The sequence below is a fragment of the Delphinus delphis genome, chromosome 1, assembly GCF_949987515.2.
Source record: "Delphinus delphis chromosome 1, mDelDel1.2, whole genome shotgun sequence".
Lineage (NCBI taxonomy): Eukaryota > Metazoa > Chordata > Mammalia > Artiodactyla > Delphinidae > Delphinus > Delphinus delphis.
In genome coordinates, this window is record NC_082683.1 from 1,523,459 (window position 1) to 1,541,178 (window position 17,720).

Sequence of the window (17,720 nt, forward strand, 5' to 3'; positions counted from 1 at the left end):
GAGAATAACTACGGACCCCTGGGCTGTCTTCACAGAACCACTGCTGCTTTCATTACTGCGGTAATTCATTTGAGCCCCGTGGAGAAGATTGGAGGCTGCGACCAAGGCACCGCTGGCCAGTCCAGGCGAGCTCTGCAGCTTCCAGGGCGTTGGGTCCCTTCCTTGCTCCTCCTGTCGCTGCCCGCTGCTGTGTCGTGCCAGGGAGAGTTCCAGCAAATAAGGTCTTCGTGGGCTGGATGGCTGCTCAGAGCAGGTGTCTGCCGCCCGGTTGGATGTTCCCAGGCCTCTGATGCTCCTCCTCCCCTCCTCCCCACGACTCCTGCTCTGAGCCCACAGCCAGCGTCTGTTTTCCCAACTCAGGGAAAGCCTAGAATATCACTGAGAGTCCCGAGGACCCCCCCCCTCCAGAGCTGGTGGGGTCGACCTTTACACCCCGCCCAGGTGGCTCAGGGGGCGACCCCGCCGACCAGGGACAGACCGGGTGTCTGCGATGGGCAGTGGGCCCCCTGTGGTGGCCGTGGGCTGCCAAAGTTGAGGCCACAGCTCATACCCCCGGTGTGGTCGGCCACAGGAAGAGCCCAAGGCTTGCGCGGGGACGGGGGGACGTCTCTGGTGGCCGCTGAGGTGAAGGCGTAGGCTCTACCGTCTGGAGAGGGGAGGCGAGGTGGCCCAGTTAAATTTTGATTTAAAGAAATGACAGGTGACTTTTCTGTATAACTCCGTGTATTAGTGTGTGTGGGGGTCGTCACAACACATAGCACAGGGGCACCTTCCACAGCACGACTCACTCCCCCCGTCCTGGAGGCAGGGGCCCGAGACCGGGCGTGGGCAAGGCTCCCAGGCCTGCTCTCTTTGGCGCGTAGACGCTGTCTTCTCCCTGTTTCCCCTGGTGGTCCCCTGGGCCTGTGTCCTGACCTCCCTTTTTTATAAAGACACCAGCCTGATTGGAGCAGGGCCCATGAGAGCGACCTCTCTTTAATTCGGTCTGTAAAGACCCCACCCCCCAATACCATCGCATTCTGAGGTCTGGGGGGTTAGGGCTCCAACATGACCGTTTGGGGGGACCCAGTTCAGCCCCTGGCCACGTGTCTTGTGCAATATTAGGAGCGTTCTCAGGCTAAAAGTCACTCGTTGCTCATCTAAAATCGAAACATAACTGCGCACCCTGTGTTTTTCTTGGCTAAATCTGGCTCCCCTACCTGGAAAGCCAGCGTCCGGGCCCCTCGCTCCCAGCACTGGTCCAACCCCACGATGCAGACCACGGTCTGAGGAGTGAGGGCTGCGACCCAGAAAGCCCTGGGCCGGGCAAGGCCAGCACCAGTCTCACTCGGGAGGCGGGGAAGCCCTTTATCCGGGAGGAGCAGTAGCTGGAAGAGGAAAGAGATGGCGTCTGAAGGTCCGTCCTTGCCCACCCCTCCCCGAAACACACTCACACACACACACACACACACACACCCGACAGGAGCACGAGTGGGCACACGTCTCAGCCTCTGGACTTGCCCCGTGTGCACACAGGGATCAGGGAGATCCCAGGGGGTCTCAGGGGCACTCATGAGTTGCTCTGAGGCCCTAAGGAGATGTGGGATTTGGGATGGTTGTTGAGGGAACTGAGGGCCAGGATGGCCTCCGGTTACTGTTTAGGGAAACACAGGCAGCCCAGGCCTCCAGCTCAAAATGCAGAGACCTGGCGGAGAGCTGGGGGGCTAACGGTTGGGCTTGGCTTCCGGAGGTTCCTCAGGGAGCCCCAGCCTGGCCTCGATCGGGGGGCAGTTAAGAGGCTGGACCTCCCCCCACCCCGTGTGGGACCACAGTTGGGCAGGGCAGGGTGGCCCCGGGCAGCCGAGGCCTGTGGGTCAGGGTCCCGACAGCCACGTTGTAAGTGGACACGTGTGCCCGTGGGTCCCGGGGGCTGCGGCCGCCCCCTCCCCAGCTTGGCAGTTTGGGGGTGTCAATGCCAGAACGGTTTTGAGCTGAAAACCCTCCGATGTATTGACTTCGCTCCAGAAGCCAGTGCGGCTGTTATTGATGCTACTTTGATCTGAAAAGCTGTCTGTTTACATTTTATTGCGTTATAAACCCCGGGTAAGCAGGCGCGATATTTTTATGATGCCCAGTAAGGACCCTCTTGTGAGCACATCCAGGGTGGGAGAGTCTTTACGGCTCTGCTGTTAAGGTCTCTTCCCTCCCAGGGCCCCGTTTCTGCAGATCATCTGGTCACATGCGGCCCACAGATGTGTCTCCACAGAACATCTGGGCTGGGGGGGCGCTGGCTGCAGAGTGCGGGGCGGGACTGCCGCGCACAGGAGCCCTGCGGGTCACGGGCAGCCCTGTGCCGGCCTGGCCGGAGCGCCGGTCACTCCCAGGGCGGCTCCCGTGCTGCCCGGGCAGGGGCCTTGTGTGGCCATTCGGCCTCTGTGTGGCCCGGGGTGTGGCCATCCTTCTGGCTCTTGGGCTGGCGTGGAGCGGGGAAGTGTGTCTGTCGGCCCCAGCTCAAGGCAATCCGTCCCCTGAAGCAGGGACAGGCAGCAGAGCAGCCCGGGCGGCCGGCCTGGGGCCCACGGGGCAGGGGCCGGCCGTACTCGCGCTCTGAGTGGATCGCGTGCCTGGTCCAGCTAGCGCTGCGGATGCAGGGCTTTCTTCAGCTTGCAGACCCGTGTAGGAGGCGTGGGGCAGGCTAGGGAACGCCGACGCGAACTGGGGCCCAGCAGATGCTGCAGGGAGGGGATGGCCGGGCTGGGGACAGTGCGTGGGCCTCCGTCGGGCAGAGGGCAGGTGTGGGCAGAGATGGCCGGCTGTGAAGGGCGTGGAGGGTTTGGGAAGGTGTGGGGCCCCCTGGGGTGGGCGGGTCCCTCCTGGTCTTTTTCTTTTTTTTGAAGGGCTCGGATTTTGGATGAATTTCCCTTTACTCTGGAAGTTCACGGTCCAGGAGCCCAGGCTGCGGCGGGGCCGGCGAGTCTGAGGCGGGGGCCTCGGCTCTCCCCGCACCTGTGACTTCTCTCCGCACGGTGGCCTTGCTGCCGGACTATGCATCCCCTGAGAACAGGGACTCTGTCTTGTCCCGTCCCTAGTACTTCGCAGCCAGACCTGCGTATGGGGACGCACATATTCAATAGTAAAAAGTTGCTGAATGAATGAATGTAGGCAAAGAAGAACCAATGGGTTGGTCAACCCGGCAGGCAGGGTGAACACCCTTTCCGAGCCAGGCGGGTAACATGAATGTGGAAAGTGTCTCACATCAGGCAAGGGGAGTTCATGGGAATTACTGCAGCCGATGGCGTGTGCGGACTAAAGGCCTTCAAACCCCGAGTTTGTGAAACCACCGACCAAGTGAGGGGAATTGCTTGGGGGGCCTTCATGGGAACAGCTTGACGTGCCGCACGTCAGGGACCTCTAGCCCGGAGGCTGCTGCTTCCTCCAGAGCCCACGGGGGCTCCAGGTCTTCTTGCTGGCAGGGTCAGTCGTCCTGGCCCCCGGATCCCGAGCTTTGCCTTGGGCTGGCTTGGCCTCTACGAGCCCCACCCCCTGCTCCGTTCCAAGTGTGTGCTTCTCAAATCTGGGTCTTCCTGATGTTCTGAACAGAATATCAAGACCCAAGACCTGGGAAACATGACTGAGCAGCCCTGGAGGCTCCAAGTCTGAGATCAGGTGTGGGCAGGGCTGGTTCCTCCTGAGGCCTCTCTCCTCAGCATGTAGATGGCTGTCTTCTCCGCGTCCCCACAGGGTCATCCCACTGTGCACGCCCCTCCTGGTCTTGAGGGACGGTGTGGACTTAACTCTCCACCATGGCCACACGGGGTGGGGTAGCATCACAGAAGAGGGACTGGAGGCCGCAGAGCAGGACATGGGGACCCAGGACAGGAATGGGGACATAGCACAGGGACTGGAGACACGGGACAAGACATGGGGACACAGGACAGGGACTGGAGGCACAGGACAGGACATGGGGACCCAGGACAGGACATGGGGACATAGCACAGGGACTGGAGACACGGGACAAGACATGGGGACACAGGACAGGGACTGGAGGCACAGGACAGGACATGGGGACCCAGGACAGGACATGGGGACACAGGACAGGGACTGGGGACATAGCACAGGGACTGGAGACACAGGACAAGACATGGGGACACAGGACAGGACATGGGGACCCAGGACAGGACATGGGGACATAGCACAGGGACTGGAGACACGGGACAAGACATGGGGACACAGGACAGGGACTGGAGACACAGGACAAGACATGGGGACATAGCACAGGGACTGGAGACACAGGACAGGACATGGGGACACAGGACAGGAATGGGGACATAGCACAGGGACTGGAGACACAGGACAGGACATGGGGGCACAGGACAGGACATGGGGACATAGCACAGGGGCTGGAGACACAGGACAAGACATGGGGACACAGGACAGGGACTGGAGACACAGGACAGGACATGGGGACCCAGGACAGGAATGGGGACATAGCACAGGGACTGGAGACACAGGACAGGACATGGGGGCACAGGACAGGACATGGGGACATAGCACAGGGGCTGGAGACACAGGACAAGACATGGGGACACAGGACAGGGACTGGAGACACAGGACAGGACATGGGGACCCAGGACAGGACATGGGGACATAGCACAGGGACTGGAGACACAGGACAGGACATGGGGACCCAGGACAGGAGTGGGCGATGCCTGGAGAGGGAGGACACCAGTGTGGCCCTGTGGGACTCCAGGCCGGGGGGACACGTGTCAACCAGCTGCGCCTGTGGGTCTGCTGCTTCATTCAATCCCCAACCCCAGGTGGAGGGCAGTATGGGGGCCTGGCTGGCTGTGCAGGGCCCTGGGCCACCTCTCAGCAAGGGCAGGGCCTCTGCAGGGCCCAGGACTGCTCGGGGGGCGTGAGAGACTCATGTGGGGGCTGAGGCCGGGGTCTTGGAGGAGGTGGGAGGGTCCGGATGCCGTTGGACAGCAGAGCCCTTCGTTTCCGGCAGATCCCCCGTGGGTAGGGCTGCCGGGGCCCCCAGGCTTCGGTCTGAGGCTGCCCAACGGCAGCTTCTCTCTCTTCCTCTGTCTGGTTCTGCTACCTCGACTGCGTGCTTCTGGGGGCGGGGCAGCAGCCCGTCTATTCGCCTTAAAAAAATTCGCAGACACTACATTTCAGAGCAGTCTCGGATTTACAGAATATCGGGCAGGGAGTGCAGGGCTCTGCCACCTCCGCCCATTGGCAGCATCCTGCCTCAGGAGCGACACCTGTCACCATGCTGACGCACTGTCACTAATTAAGCGAGGTTCGCACACGCCCTGGGTATGGACAGAGGCTTCAGGCCGCGAATCCACTATTTCGGGATCACGTGGAATAATCTTGGCCCCAGAAGCGCCCGTGCTGCACAGATGTGCCCTTACCTGCATTCTCACCCCTGCAGCCCTCCCTCTGGGCCCCCCGCTCGGCATCTCGGCTCCCAGACTGGGAAGGAGCCCCACCCGTAGCACGCCCGCCCGCAGCAAACCCACCTGGGACCCACTCCTGCCCGCCCGCCCGCCTGCCCGCCCGCCTTGTCCCATGGCCGCCCCTGCCCTCTGGGAACTCGGGGTGCAGGAGAAGCAGCAGGGGGATTTGAGGGCTGGCGACCCGGTGTAGGGGCTGATCTGCACAAGCCACTTCCCTTCCCCGGCCCCGGTGACCTCCGTCCACTGGCAGCTCACAGGGCTCTGAGGACACGAGGTCAGGAGCGCAGTAGGTGTGCAGGGAGGGTCAGTTCTCCTCCTCTTGTTCCCCCGTCCCCCGGTCTCTGTTCTCAGACATCCGTCACTTCGGTGGAGCCACGAGCCGGCGGTGTTGGCTTGCTAGAAACGGGGAGCCTGCCTTTCTGGGCTCCGGGGCCCCTCATCTGCCGCAGAGCCCTCTCCTGAGGGCCTCGGCTCTGGAGCCCGTTGGGAAAGTGACGGACACCAAGGCAGAGAAAGTTTGAGACCACGTAGAGCAGAGACGAAGCGGGCGCAGCACCCTCCGCTGGGAGCAGAAGCTGGCCTGGCCGCCGCGTCTGGATTCCTTGTGTGGGGACGCGGGGCGGGGCTTCTGTTCTGCCCTTGACCTCCGGAGCGAGGTGAAGCCACAGCAGGCCCCAGGAGAACGCTCTCTTCATCTTTTATGCTGGAAGCTTTTCAGGTAGAAAAGACCGATAAACCCAATCCGGTGGGTAATGAAAGAAAATGACGGCCCGGGCGACATGCCTGTCTGTGACCCCGGCTCATTACACGCGGGGCGACCACCGGCCCTGGGCTCCAGCGTGTCATCGGCTTTCAGGAAACTGGAACCTCAGAGTTAAGTATCGGGTGAGCGGCTAATGCTGGAGAAAAGGTGGAAAGCATGCTCAGGGTGTCTGTTTTACGGCCCTTGGAGTCAGAAGTTGTGACTGTAACCCAACCCGCCTCAGCAGGAGTGTTTCCAGGATGGTCGGGGGGATTGAAGCCCGGACAACTGTGGCCGTCGGGGCCGAGGGCAGCGGGTCCTGCGCTGGCCCTAACGGGGGGAGTGGCTGAGCCACCCAGGCGGGCTAGGTGGTTGTGCGCCACTTCCAGCCTCTGCCTGAAGCAGCCGGGGTCCTGTGCCCCTGGGGTCTTGGGGACCAGGCCGCACACAGAGGTTCCCTCGCTGCAGCTCTGGTGCAAAACCCTTGTGACGCCCTGGGTGGGCCCGGCTCTGTCACCAGGACCTTCTGAAGGGGAGCTGGGCCTGGGTGTGCTCCTTCCGTGGAGGCCCTTCAGTGGGGGCAGGGCCTCCGGTGCATGCGGACCTCCTCGGCGTCTGCAGTGGACTGAACTGCGCTCCCCAGTTTCCACCTTGAAGTCTGAAGTACCTCAGAATGTGACCTTATTTGGAAATAGGGGCTTTGCCAAAGAGCGAGTGAAAACGAGGTCTTAGGGGGGCCCTAACCCAGTAGGACTTGTAAAGGAGGAAATGTGGACGTGTACAGGGAGAGGCTGTGTGAAGATGGAGCTGAGCTGAAGCGGAGGAGCCCCGAGGATTGCCAGCAGCCCACCGAGTCCGGCGCAGGGGCCGCGGCCCCGTGACGCCTCCAGACGGGGAAAGCGGGCCCCCTGCCGTCTGAGCCTGGCCGTGGTGCTGTGTGACGCGGCCCCAGGGCACGCCCCACGCAGTGGCCAGGGGCTCAGAGCCTCCGTCACCCCTCAGGGCCGTTGCACGAGGTCCGAGGAGCCGGCTCCAGCCCGGTGGACAATAGGGTAACGTTCTATGCCCGCTAGGAGTGCCCAGCTTGGGGTGGCAGGTTCTCTGCTTGGGTCGATGCCTTCCTTGGCTTTGCGAGGCATGGCCCTGCCCTGGTGGTCCAGAGGGTGCCGACCCCACCCCGAGGTCAGACGTCAGCCTCCAGTCACGTGGTCAACAGCTCCGCCCCCCTCCTTATGGCCGCCACCTTTGCAGCATGAGAACTGCTTTGAGAAGATGGATGGGGGCATCATGGCCCCCGGCTCCGCCTGCCTGTCTCTACCTGCCTTGTACCCCAGGGTCCGAGGTGGGTGTGGTGGGCGGCCCGGGAGCCTGGCCGAGAAGGCGGCCCCTGGGCTCCCGGCTCTGCCTCTGGCTGGGTTCGGCCAGCGGGAGGCACTGCGGGACTCCCTGGGTCCCTTCCCCACGCCGGCCCCGTAACTGCCAGCTGCCTGTCCCCTGCAGGGGCCCCCCTGCTCAGAGCCCTGGGGGTATCATCGCTGCCCCCTCCACCCCAGCCCCGCCCGCGTCTTGTACAGGACGCCCCGCTAGCTTTCCTCTGCTTACCCCGCAGAGTGAGCCGCCTGCGTCCTGCTGGGCCCCCGCCCCACCCCAGGCTCCACCCTCCGGGCTCGAACCCCGCAATCGTGTGATCTCACCTCCTCTCAGCCCAGACTTCGCTCCACGGACACAGATGTGTCAATGGGATCGGGGGTGACATCATGACGAGTTAACTGATGGGGCCCCGCCACCCCCCGTCTTCTTCCCCCGCTGGGGGGCCGGCCATGATCGCAGGCCCAAGGAGATGTACCGGGTGAGGCTGGAGAATCGAGCTGCTCTGGGGCAGAAGATTCTAGGCCTTTCTGTTTGCGGAGGATTTGGGGACGTGTGTGACTGGACCCCTCGGTGCTGGCCCGTCCCTCTACTCCTGACGAGGTGGACCTGGGGGTGCAGGGCTCCCTGGGAAGCAGGCCCCTGAGCTCAGCCCCGACCCTCCCCTGCCAGGCTGCCCTGCGCCCGGGTCACGGCGGCCCCTGTCTTGGAGGGGTGGCCTGAGCCCCCAGCCGGGCAGGCAGGGGAGGTGGCAGAGGAGGAAGGAGCTGTGTGTGCCCAGGGCCACCCCGAAGTCCTGAAAGCCTGCGGTGACCAGGGACAGTCGTGCAACGGCAGCAGAGAGGCTCAAACTAGCGGACGGGTGGGGGCATCACCGCAGGCCAGGGCTGGACCTCATCGCCAAGGGGTCGGAGGGACCAAGGCATCCACAGGTACCAGCCTGGAGCCTGAGATGCCCGGGACCCACCCGATGTCTGGGACCGCCCTGGTCTCCGGACGTCCCGGGGGTGTGGGAGAGGGGGAAGCCCTGAACTAAATCACCTTGACCCTGAAATGACCGAATCCTTCAGAAGCGAAGATTAAACAAGACTCAGTTGTTGTTGAAAGACATACTTACCGCTTTGCCCACTTGCCGTTCCCTTGGCCTGATGCTTGTACCCAGTGATCCAAGTGCACCTTCTGATGGGGGCGGGGGGCCTCGGAGTCGGAGCAAAGCCGTCGCTGTGTTGACCCAGGCGGAAGATTAAGTGGCCGGGAGTGTGTTTGGGAGGGGACAGAGCCCCTCCCCTTTCTGGCCCCGCTCTTCGTGCTGGCATTTCCCGTGCGCTTGAATTCATTACCCAGGAAAAGGGCCATGCGGTGGGCGGGCTGGGCTGCCCCACTCACACGTTTTTGCAATTAACTGTTCTCTGTACACCTGGGCTAGGGCTTCCAGAGAGGCCGAGAGGCCAGGAGAGGGTGGGGGTCCTGTGAGGTGACCATCACCCTCTTATTTGGGTAAGAAAGTGGGGGAGGGCAGGAAGACGGAAAATCCCTTTGGAACAATGGGCCAAAGGCGAGTCCACGTGTGTGTCCTCAGCCTCCATCCCCCAGCCTCCCTGCCCCCAGCCTCCGTTTCCCCAGCCGCTGGGGGTGAATCCTGATCGGGCAGGTCCGCAAGGCTGGCTCTGGCGTGAATCGGACCTTTATGAGCGCAGCAATGCTCAAGGGGAGATTCATGGGCCCGGCGCCTTGGACTCTGGGTTATGAATGGGGGCCCTCAGCCATTTCCTTCTCATTTAATTTATCATTTGTGCCGTCTTTCAACACCAGGCCCAGGCTAGCAATCCTGGAATGTGGGCCTGCACAGAAATGCTCCCACCGGGCGTCAGAGAAAACTCAGCGCCAGCCTCCTCCCTGGGCTGGGCACAGCGTGGGCCCCTCCAGGCCCGCAGGACAGGGCAGAGCCCGGCTCCGGGGCACGAGGATGAGGCGGCAGCCGGGAGCAGAGGCGTCTGGAGGCCCTGCGCGCTCGCCCCGCCGGGCGCGCTCGGATGCTCGGGTCTCAGAGCTGAGACCCACAGACGTCAGCTTCGGGAGTGACATGTGTCCTCCTGGCTCGTGCTGGGTCACAGGACAGGTGTCTCCGGGGCTTTGCTCATGACCCCTGGGTTTGAGTGTTTCTGTTGTTTTTGCTTTAAGAAGGTGGGAATTCCTGCCGTCGTGAGACATGGATGAGGAAGAAAGGGCCCGCTTGGCTAGATGGCCACGTTTGGTTGGGGGCAGGACCTCTGCCTCTGGGGGAGATGCCCGGGCAGAGACCCTCCGAGGAGCCTCACGGACTCAGGGAGGCCCAGGTGTGCCCCCTAGTTTCAGTGATCTGTTGAGGGTGAGAAGGAATATAAGCCCTGTGCGTGTTCATTTCACCGTTTCTGCCCCGTTTCCTGACCCTTCAGTTGGCACCTTCGGGGGCGCTGCACACGCTTACACGCAGGCATGCACGTGGGTGCACACACACATATACGCATCGCACACACGTGTGCACACGCACACGCACGCATACCCTTCAGCAGGGGGCCTGGTCACTCCTGGAGAGAAGCCTGTTGCTAAGCAAGGTGAGAAGTTGTTGCTCGCCCCGGGACCGGGCGAGGTGGAGACACTTTGGGGCCAGTGGTCCTGTCTCCCAGTGCTGCCAGGAGGGACCTTGTGCACACCAGGCCCAAAGGCTCAGCTGGGAGCCCACCCTCGGTCCCCAGAGCCCAGCCTCACCAAGAGCCTGCCTGAAGTCAGCACGATGCGGGGTTCCGACACAGCCCTTCTCGCCTCGGCCCCCCTCTCAGGGAGCCCGAGCCCTGTTGCATGTGGCAGCCGTGCAGCCCCTTCCCAGGGGACACCAGAGGGAGAATTTTGCAAAGGGAAGGGCGTGTTGCAGAAACGTTTGCTGTGCCCGATCTGCAGGGTCGGTGACAAGTTCCTGTCCATCCCCACTTGTCCTGGGCCATCCACGGATGTGGAGACGGGCACACGGCAGGGCCACGCCCTCCATCCTGCTGTGGGCACGAGCTGGGGGCTTCCAGGAAGGGTGGAAAGAGGGCTGGCTGGCTATAGCCCCATGTCCTGGGAAGAGCACCACGGTCCCCTCTTTCCCCTGGAGTTTACAGCAGAGCTGGAACCAACACCAATTCAGCGACACGTGGGGGGGCATGAGGCTGCAGAGGGGGGAGGGGGTGGGGAGAGGTAATACAGCCCTGAAGTCTGAGATCCGCCATTTGCCTCTTCTCAGCGCGGTAGAAGGTGGGCCTGGGAGGCGCGGGTGTGTCTCACCTTGCACCCCAGCCGTGCTCCCGGGAGGCCGGCCTTCAGGGTCCCGTCTGGATATTCTGTCTGGCTCCCCACCGTGGCCTGGCCTGGATTCCCACATTTGACTTCTTGTCGAGAGGGGTCTGTCAGCAGCAGCAACTCCCCACACCATGGCTGGAAATCCATTTACCTGCTGGCATCTCTGTGTTTCTGAGGACGAGACCCCAGCTGGGTGGGGACAGCTATGAGGGCACTAGAGCCTCAGGACCCAGAAGGAAATGCTCAGAGACCCACGCCCCAGGGGGCCCTCCATACGGCCCTGAAGTGAAGCACGCCCCTGTGGTCTTCCACTTCCTTCCTTTTTTCTGTTGCTTTATTTTGTATCTGAATTACACATGGAAATATTTTGTCAAAATTATACACTTACATAGTATAAGGCTAATAAGGAGAGTGGATGACCTCCACTTCTCATCAGCCTTCTGATTTCTGCCACCCAAAACAGCCATTTCCACTCCCTCAGAGTTTTTTTTTTTTAATATTTATTTATTTGTCTGCGTCGGGTCTTAGCTGCGGCACGCAAGATCTTCATTGCTGTGCGAGGGATCTTTTAGTTGTGGCATGCGAACTCTTAGCTGCGGCATGCGGGATCTAGTTCCCTGACCCGGGCCCCCTGCATTGGGAGCGTGGAGTCTTAGCCACTGGACCACCAGGGAAGTCCTCCTCAGAGTTTTATCTGAATTTATCTTTATGTTTTAAAATGACATGTTTATACCTTACATCACATAACTAATTGTAACAACGTCCTGTTGCCTTTGTGCTGTCGGAGGATAAAGACTTAACCCTCTTCACATACAACTGTCAGTTTAGTCTCCCCACGATTTTTTACTACATCAGTTTTCAGGGTTTACTTTCTTAAGAACGTGTGGATACTATTCTCAGCTAAGCCACGGAAAGAACTATGATTTCATTTCCTTTCTTAAGCAACTTTTGAATTTGCCTGTATTAGCAATTGCCTTATATTTTCATTTGCATACGTTTCTATGCAGCTGTTCCTAATTAAAGAGCTGTAAGATTTCTCTAAAAATGGCCAAATGTATCCACTTTCCGTGTTTCACTTATTTATTTTCTTGGAGCTGACCCCTCAGATCCTCCTTTTTTTCCCTTCATGCTGTTCTGGTTGCTCATTAGTTATTACTTCACTTGGGACACATTTGGGAAGGAAAGGAGGTGCTATTAACCATTTTTCTCACCTCATCTGAGGTCACCAGTGCAGTGGTTGTCTTGGGACTTGCTTTCACCATCACCGTGGGCATTTCTCTGCTTCTCTCCGGTTTTGAATTCCCTGTCTCCTGAGTCCCATTGAATCTACTTTTCGGTTTATGCCTTTGATTTACTGGAGTACATCCTCAAGTAGCTTTCTGAGAAAAGGCTCATGCAAAGTAAAAATCTGAAGCCTTTGGATCTTTGAAATTGTTTCTACTCTATCAACACTCTTGATTGTGTGTTTGCCTGGATCCTGGATCCTAGACTGGAAATTACTTCCTTCAGAATTTTGAAAATGTTTCCTCATTGTCTGGTGCCATTTTATTCCTGATAATTTGTATATGATCTGCTCCCCCCACCCCAGCCCTCGAACCTTCTAAGGGCATCTTTCCCCAATATTATGACAATTCATGATGCTATGTCTTGGGCAGGTACATTCTCCTTCCTGAGTCTCTCCAGCTTCCTTTGTTTGCCCTCCTGGTGAGCAGTTGGATTCCTGAATCGGGCTTCCAATTTTTAATCCTGTCTCCCTTCTTTCAGAGAAGAAGGAGGGCTGGCTCCTGGTTTGATTCCAGGTCTGCCACTGACTTAGTTGTATAACCTTTGGTAGGTCCCTTAAACCCTTTGAGCCTCAGTTTCCTCATCTGTAAAATGGGCTTAGTTGATAGGGCTTCCCTCATAGAGTTCTTGGGGGTTAAATGGAGCTGACCTATAATGATGATGATTTAAAGTGGGCTTCCTCTAAAGCAGACCCCTCAGAGGCATTTGGATTATAAGGAGGGCAGCTCTGTGTTGGGGACAGGGCAGGTGGGCCTCACCCTCATGTGTTGCTGTGTCACTGCCGGTGGTGGGGCCCCTGCAGGACGCCAGCCTTCTCAGTGATGCTGCCCTGCCACGCGCCGCGGACGCTCACTCCTGGGTGTGCTCTGTCCCGGCTCCCTGGGTGGGGCCATGTGCCCACGTGTCTCAGGCAGAGTCAGGGGCTGCGTTCTGTCCTGGGGCTGCCCAGCGACTTTGGCAAGTCACCCCCCTGCTGGCCTCAGTTTCCCCGTTCAGAACCGGAAAGCCCTGCCTTGCTGACCCCTGAGGACCCCCTCCCCTCTGCTCCCTGGATCGGGCGGGCGCCCTGGGAGCTGTGTTCACAGCCAGGGTCCCTTCAAACCCAGTGGCCCCTCGGTGTGGCCCTTCCTCTCACCGAGGACACATCCCTTCTGTATAAACTTCCAGCCCCAGGCTGACCACAAAGACTTGTTGGAGACAAAGCTCATCTATTTCTCCCCCGTCCCGCCACCTCTGGCCTCCGGGTCACCCTGGATGCGGGGCCGCGGCGCTGCCGTTGTCCTAGCCCCTCTCTCTGCCTTGGCAGGGCGCCAGTCTTCAAAGTTCCTGATTTATTGTCTTTGAAATGACCCGCAGATGTGGCTGCGTCTGCTGGCTGTTGCCAATTAAAGTGCCGGGGGGCACTGGCCCTCCTAGCCCAGCCAGGCCTTCCTCCCAGGGTTTGGGGCTGGCTCAGCCGTGGGCGCTGGGTTGGTCCTGCAGGGGCTCCTGGGGACGCGGAGCCGTGGAGGCCATGAACGGGAACACGAGGACGGGATGACCAATCACTTCCTGGACACGGCCTCTGATGTGCCCCCTCACTCCGGACACCCACTTTCGCAGGCCCTCAGGACGCCAGTGTGGGAACCAGTGATTTCCATTTGGGTGCACGATTCCAACCCTGGAAAGGAAATGCACTAAGTGGTGAGAGAGAGACAGAGACAGAGACAGAGACAGAGAAACACAGCTACCATGAGAGACCTACATGTAGCTACCGTGAAACAACTAGCCCCTCTCTACCTTGGCTACCCCAGGCCATACCCCACGGTGCAGCACCTCAGGGCCAGTGCTGGCCCAAGACCACCCATTACAGATGTGCCTCGGACCCCCCCCACCATCTGATAGTCATGCAACCTTACTTTCAAAATAAAGGTGACCCATTAAGTAAATAAATGCTTGTTATTGACACATCTACGGAACTTTTTGTGTTCATAAACCCACCCATGGGGAACACTGTTCATGCCAGGGCTGGGTCCCCTTTGGTTGACCATCAGCCCCTGTCTGGAGAAACCCTGGGGGGCGGGTGGAATTGGCCTCCAGAGCAGGGGCACCTGAACCGCTGGGCTGTCCGCTCCCACCTTGATGTCCATCTCTCTGTCACTCCTACAGAGTCAAGGCCCCCCGGGGGCCCTGCATGGGGCGGGGGGACCCTGCCAGCCGGGGCCTTTCACAGGCGGGATCAGAGCCGAGCACAGCCCTTAGCCTTCAGAACAGGAGGACGGAACTCGGATGATTTAAAAGTTCTCTTTAGTGTCTCCCAACGAGGGTGTATGTGAGCGTGCCAGTGTGTGTGTGTCCGTGTGTGAACGTCAGTGTTGTCGGTGTGTGCGTGCGTGCGCGTCAGTCTGTGTTAATGTGTACGTGCGTGTGAGCACGTGTGTGTGCATGTCAGTGTGTGGGTGGCACTTGGCTTTCCTCCGGGGACCCCTCTTGGCACAGACCCGCCTGGGGGGTATCCCCGAGCGCTCTTTGCCAGGACAGAGGAGCGGGCTTTTATCTTAGAGGCGATCTGGAGTAAAAGTGTCTATACAGATGTCTGACATCTGATAACCTGACTTGGCTGAAATCTTAATAACCACATAAAAGACTTACATTTTTCTCTTAAGATTTAGCAAGTATTTTGCTATGAAAATGAACGTGTGCAATTCCATACATGTGCAGAAGGGTTTGGCCTGGAAGGCGGGCTGTGAGCCTACAGCTTCTGGGAGCGTGTGGTCAGGATGGGCCTGGGGAGGGAGGGGGTCCGGGGGCTGGGAGTGACCGGCCTCCCTGCAGCCCGTGAGAGGCTGCTGCCCTGGAGCTCTGGGCCCCTGATGGGCATCGGGGTTGGAGCGCTCAGCGCACTTGACGGAAACCGTCCATCCCTCTCAGACACGCGGTCCCCTCGGCAAAGCACCGGAGGCCACCATCCGCGGGGCTGGGAGCGCCAGCCGAGCCTCCCTCCAGATGAAAAGCCGCATTCGCGGGTCAGTCGGTGCCATTTCAACAGCCTCTGTCTGTCCCAGAACACCCGCTGGCACCAGCCCCGACCCCCCACCACGTCTAGGTGAGAAATGCATTCCCCGCCTGGCCTGGTACCCAGACCCTAGCTCCTGTGGGCGGCGCTTCCAGATTTCACACTGACTTTTGACCCTCGGCCCCCTTCCAGCCTGGCTCGGGGTCGGGGAGCAGCCCATGTGGGTGGGGCAGGCAGTCACCCCAGGAGGGTCACCTACGTGGTCACCACTGGAGGACCAGAAGCAGGAGAGGGCTGCGGGAACCAGCGGAGAATCACGTCGTGGGGCTGGCGCGTTGGCGCCCGCGTCTCGTGGAGAGAACTGTCCTGTCGGTCTGTCTGTGACCACAGAGCCGCCCACCTGTCTGTGTTGTTGGATACTTTAAATACTCATTAAGAATTTGTCTACACGTACAAGCAAAAAGGCCCCCAAACCACCAAACTGAAATCAAATGAAGGTGCCTGCGGTGTGATCTAAGATTTATTTCCCGTGACGAGGAAGAAGAAATTCTTGCGCACTGGGAACCGGTCAGTTCCGGGTGGGTCTGCGGCCTCAGGAACCTCAGTCCCCTCTGGCTCCCTCACCCTTGGCGGTTAAAGCAGGCGACTCCCCATCGGGACAGCGGCTACCCTGCTGCCCACCGTCTGGTCTTCGCCCGGCCCCAGAACCAGCCGTGAGCCACTGCTCGTGGGGCTTGAATAACACAGGAGGTTGGAGGTGCGGGCCAGCTGCAGCTTCTGTTTCTGCTGGAGCCCTGGGCACCACGATTTAATGGATTAGTCAAAATGACGTGAGAGAACGGATCTCTGATTTACGACCTGCAAGTTTTTGCTGACTGCGGCGTGTTTTTCCAAGCCCTGCGTTTTATGGTCTTGGGCACATAAGGCCTTTGCTGTTTCCCTGATTTTGCCCTCAGGGCTCATCCCTGGACCCTTTGCCCAAGGCCTCTCCAGACCTTTAAAACAGGAAGTTTAATTTTATAGAATTAGAAAAGAGAAAACGGTACTTAATTATCTGGCTAAGAAACAGCACTGCCCTTTCTTAATGTTAGTAGCTAATAAAAGGCCGCTCCTGGAGGTGACTACTTCTGGCCCAACGCCCTACAGTTCTGGCTATTTGGGTAGAATGTTTTATGAGCTGCTATATAGGGCGCTACGGTCTTTAAGCTCTGCTATGACATATTTCTCTCAAGATTTATTAGGAATTTTTATTTAAAACAATATATTAAATATGGGAGAAAAGTAATCTTAGGTAAAATTCAAGTATTAGCAAAACATAACAGGGCCCCAAACCTCTTTCATTTGAAGTTGTCCCCCTTCTACCCACCCCCTCCCCCCACTGCTGCTACGAAAAACCTTTGGGGAAAGATGGCTGTTGGCGGCGTCATTAATTCGACGTGGCTTCCAACCGGCTCTAATCAGGGATCAATTTCAAGGCCAGTTGCCACTTAAGTGATTTTATGGAAACAGAACAATGAACCGTGCCCGCCAGGACCCCTGGCGCCTTCCTGGTTCCCACTAGACCCTGAGGATGTCCATACAGGCCTGGGCCCCAGGATCCTCTCGGTCCCCCACCCAGAGGCTGACCCTTCCGCCTTCCGCCCCCAGAGGCCAGGAACTTGGGGACCACCTGCCCCGTGTGTCCTGAGCCGCAGCCCCACAGGGAGCCTTCTGTGTCATTTGGGGACATGTCTTCTCTCCCCCGAGCAACTATTGCTCATCCACAGAGGCTCCAAAGACCAAGCTTGGTGAAATTCAGCCTCGGCGGTGGGGAGGGGGACTGGGCAGAACCAGGGCACTGGGGCCAGGGGGCTGAGACGCCTCGGGGAGTGAGCCCCCGTCGTCCCATTGGACCGCACTAATTCAGCACAAACTCAAGGCAGTGTGTGAGATGGTGAAAACAGAGTCCCAAGTGTGGCCCTTCTGAGCCCGGATCCTGCAGGTCTCACCCCGACGCCAGCCCTGCGTGGGGTGGGTGCCTTTGGGAGGGGACCACGTGGAGGCTTAGAGCAGAGCCTGGGGCGTGGCAGGCTCAGCCCGGAGCAGACAGCCGTCGGAGGGCAAAGCAGCTTCTCACTCACCTGGGGGCCCCGGCGTGGGTGGGCCCCCCTAGGCCCCTTGTCTGTGCCCTCTGCTCTCCCAGCAGCTGTCCACTGAGCGCCAGTCACGTGCTCGGAGGTGAGGGCCAGCCAGGGAATGGGGTGGACGAGCCCCCGCCCCCGTGGGCTGGACAAGAAGCCCGGTATTTACAGCCTGTGGTCAAACGTGAGGAAGAGAACGAACGGTGCAGAGGGAGAGGGGTCCGCAAGGGGGCCCTTGACCGGAGGTCTGGGGATGCCTCGGACGAGCCAGCCTTTCTGCTGAGACCCCAAGGGTCGGCCCAGCGGGAGATGTCCAGGCCGCGGGGAGACCTGGTGGTGGAAGAGGCCAGGAGGCAGATGTCTGCCAGGGACGGGGGCACAGTGAGTGGGCACTGGGGAGCTGGGTTGGGACCTTTCTTTGGGATCACGGCCTCAGCTCCACTCCCGGG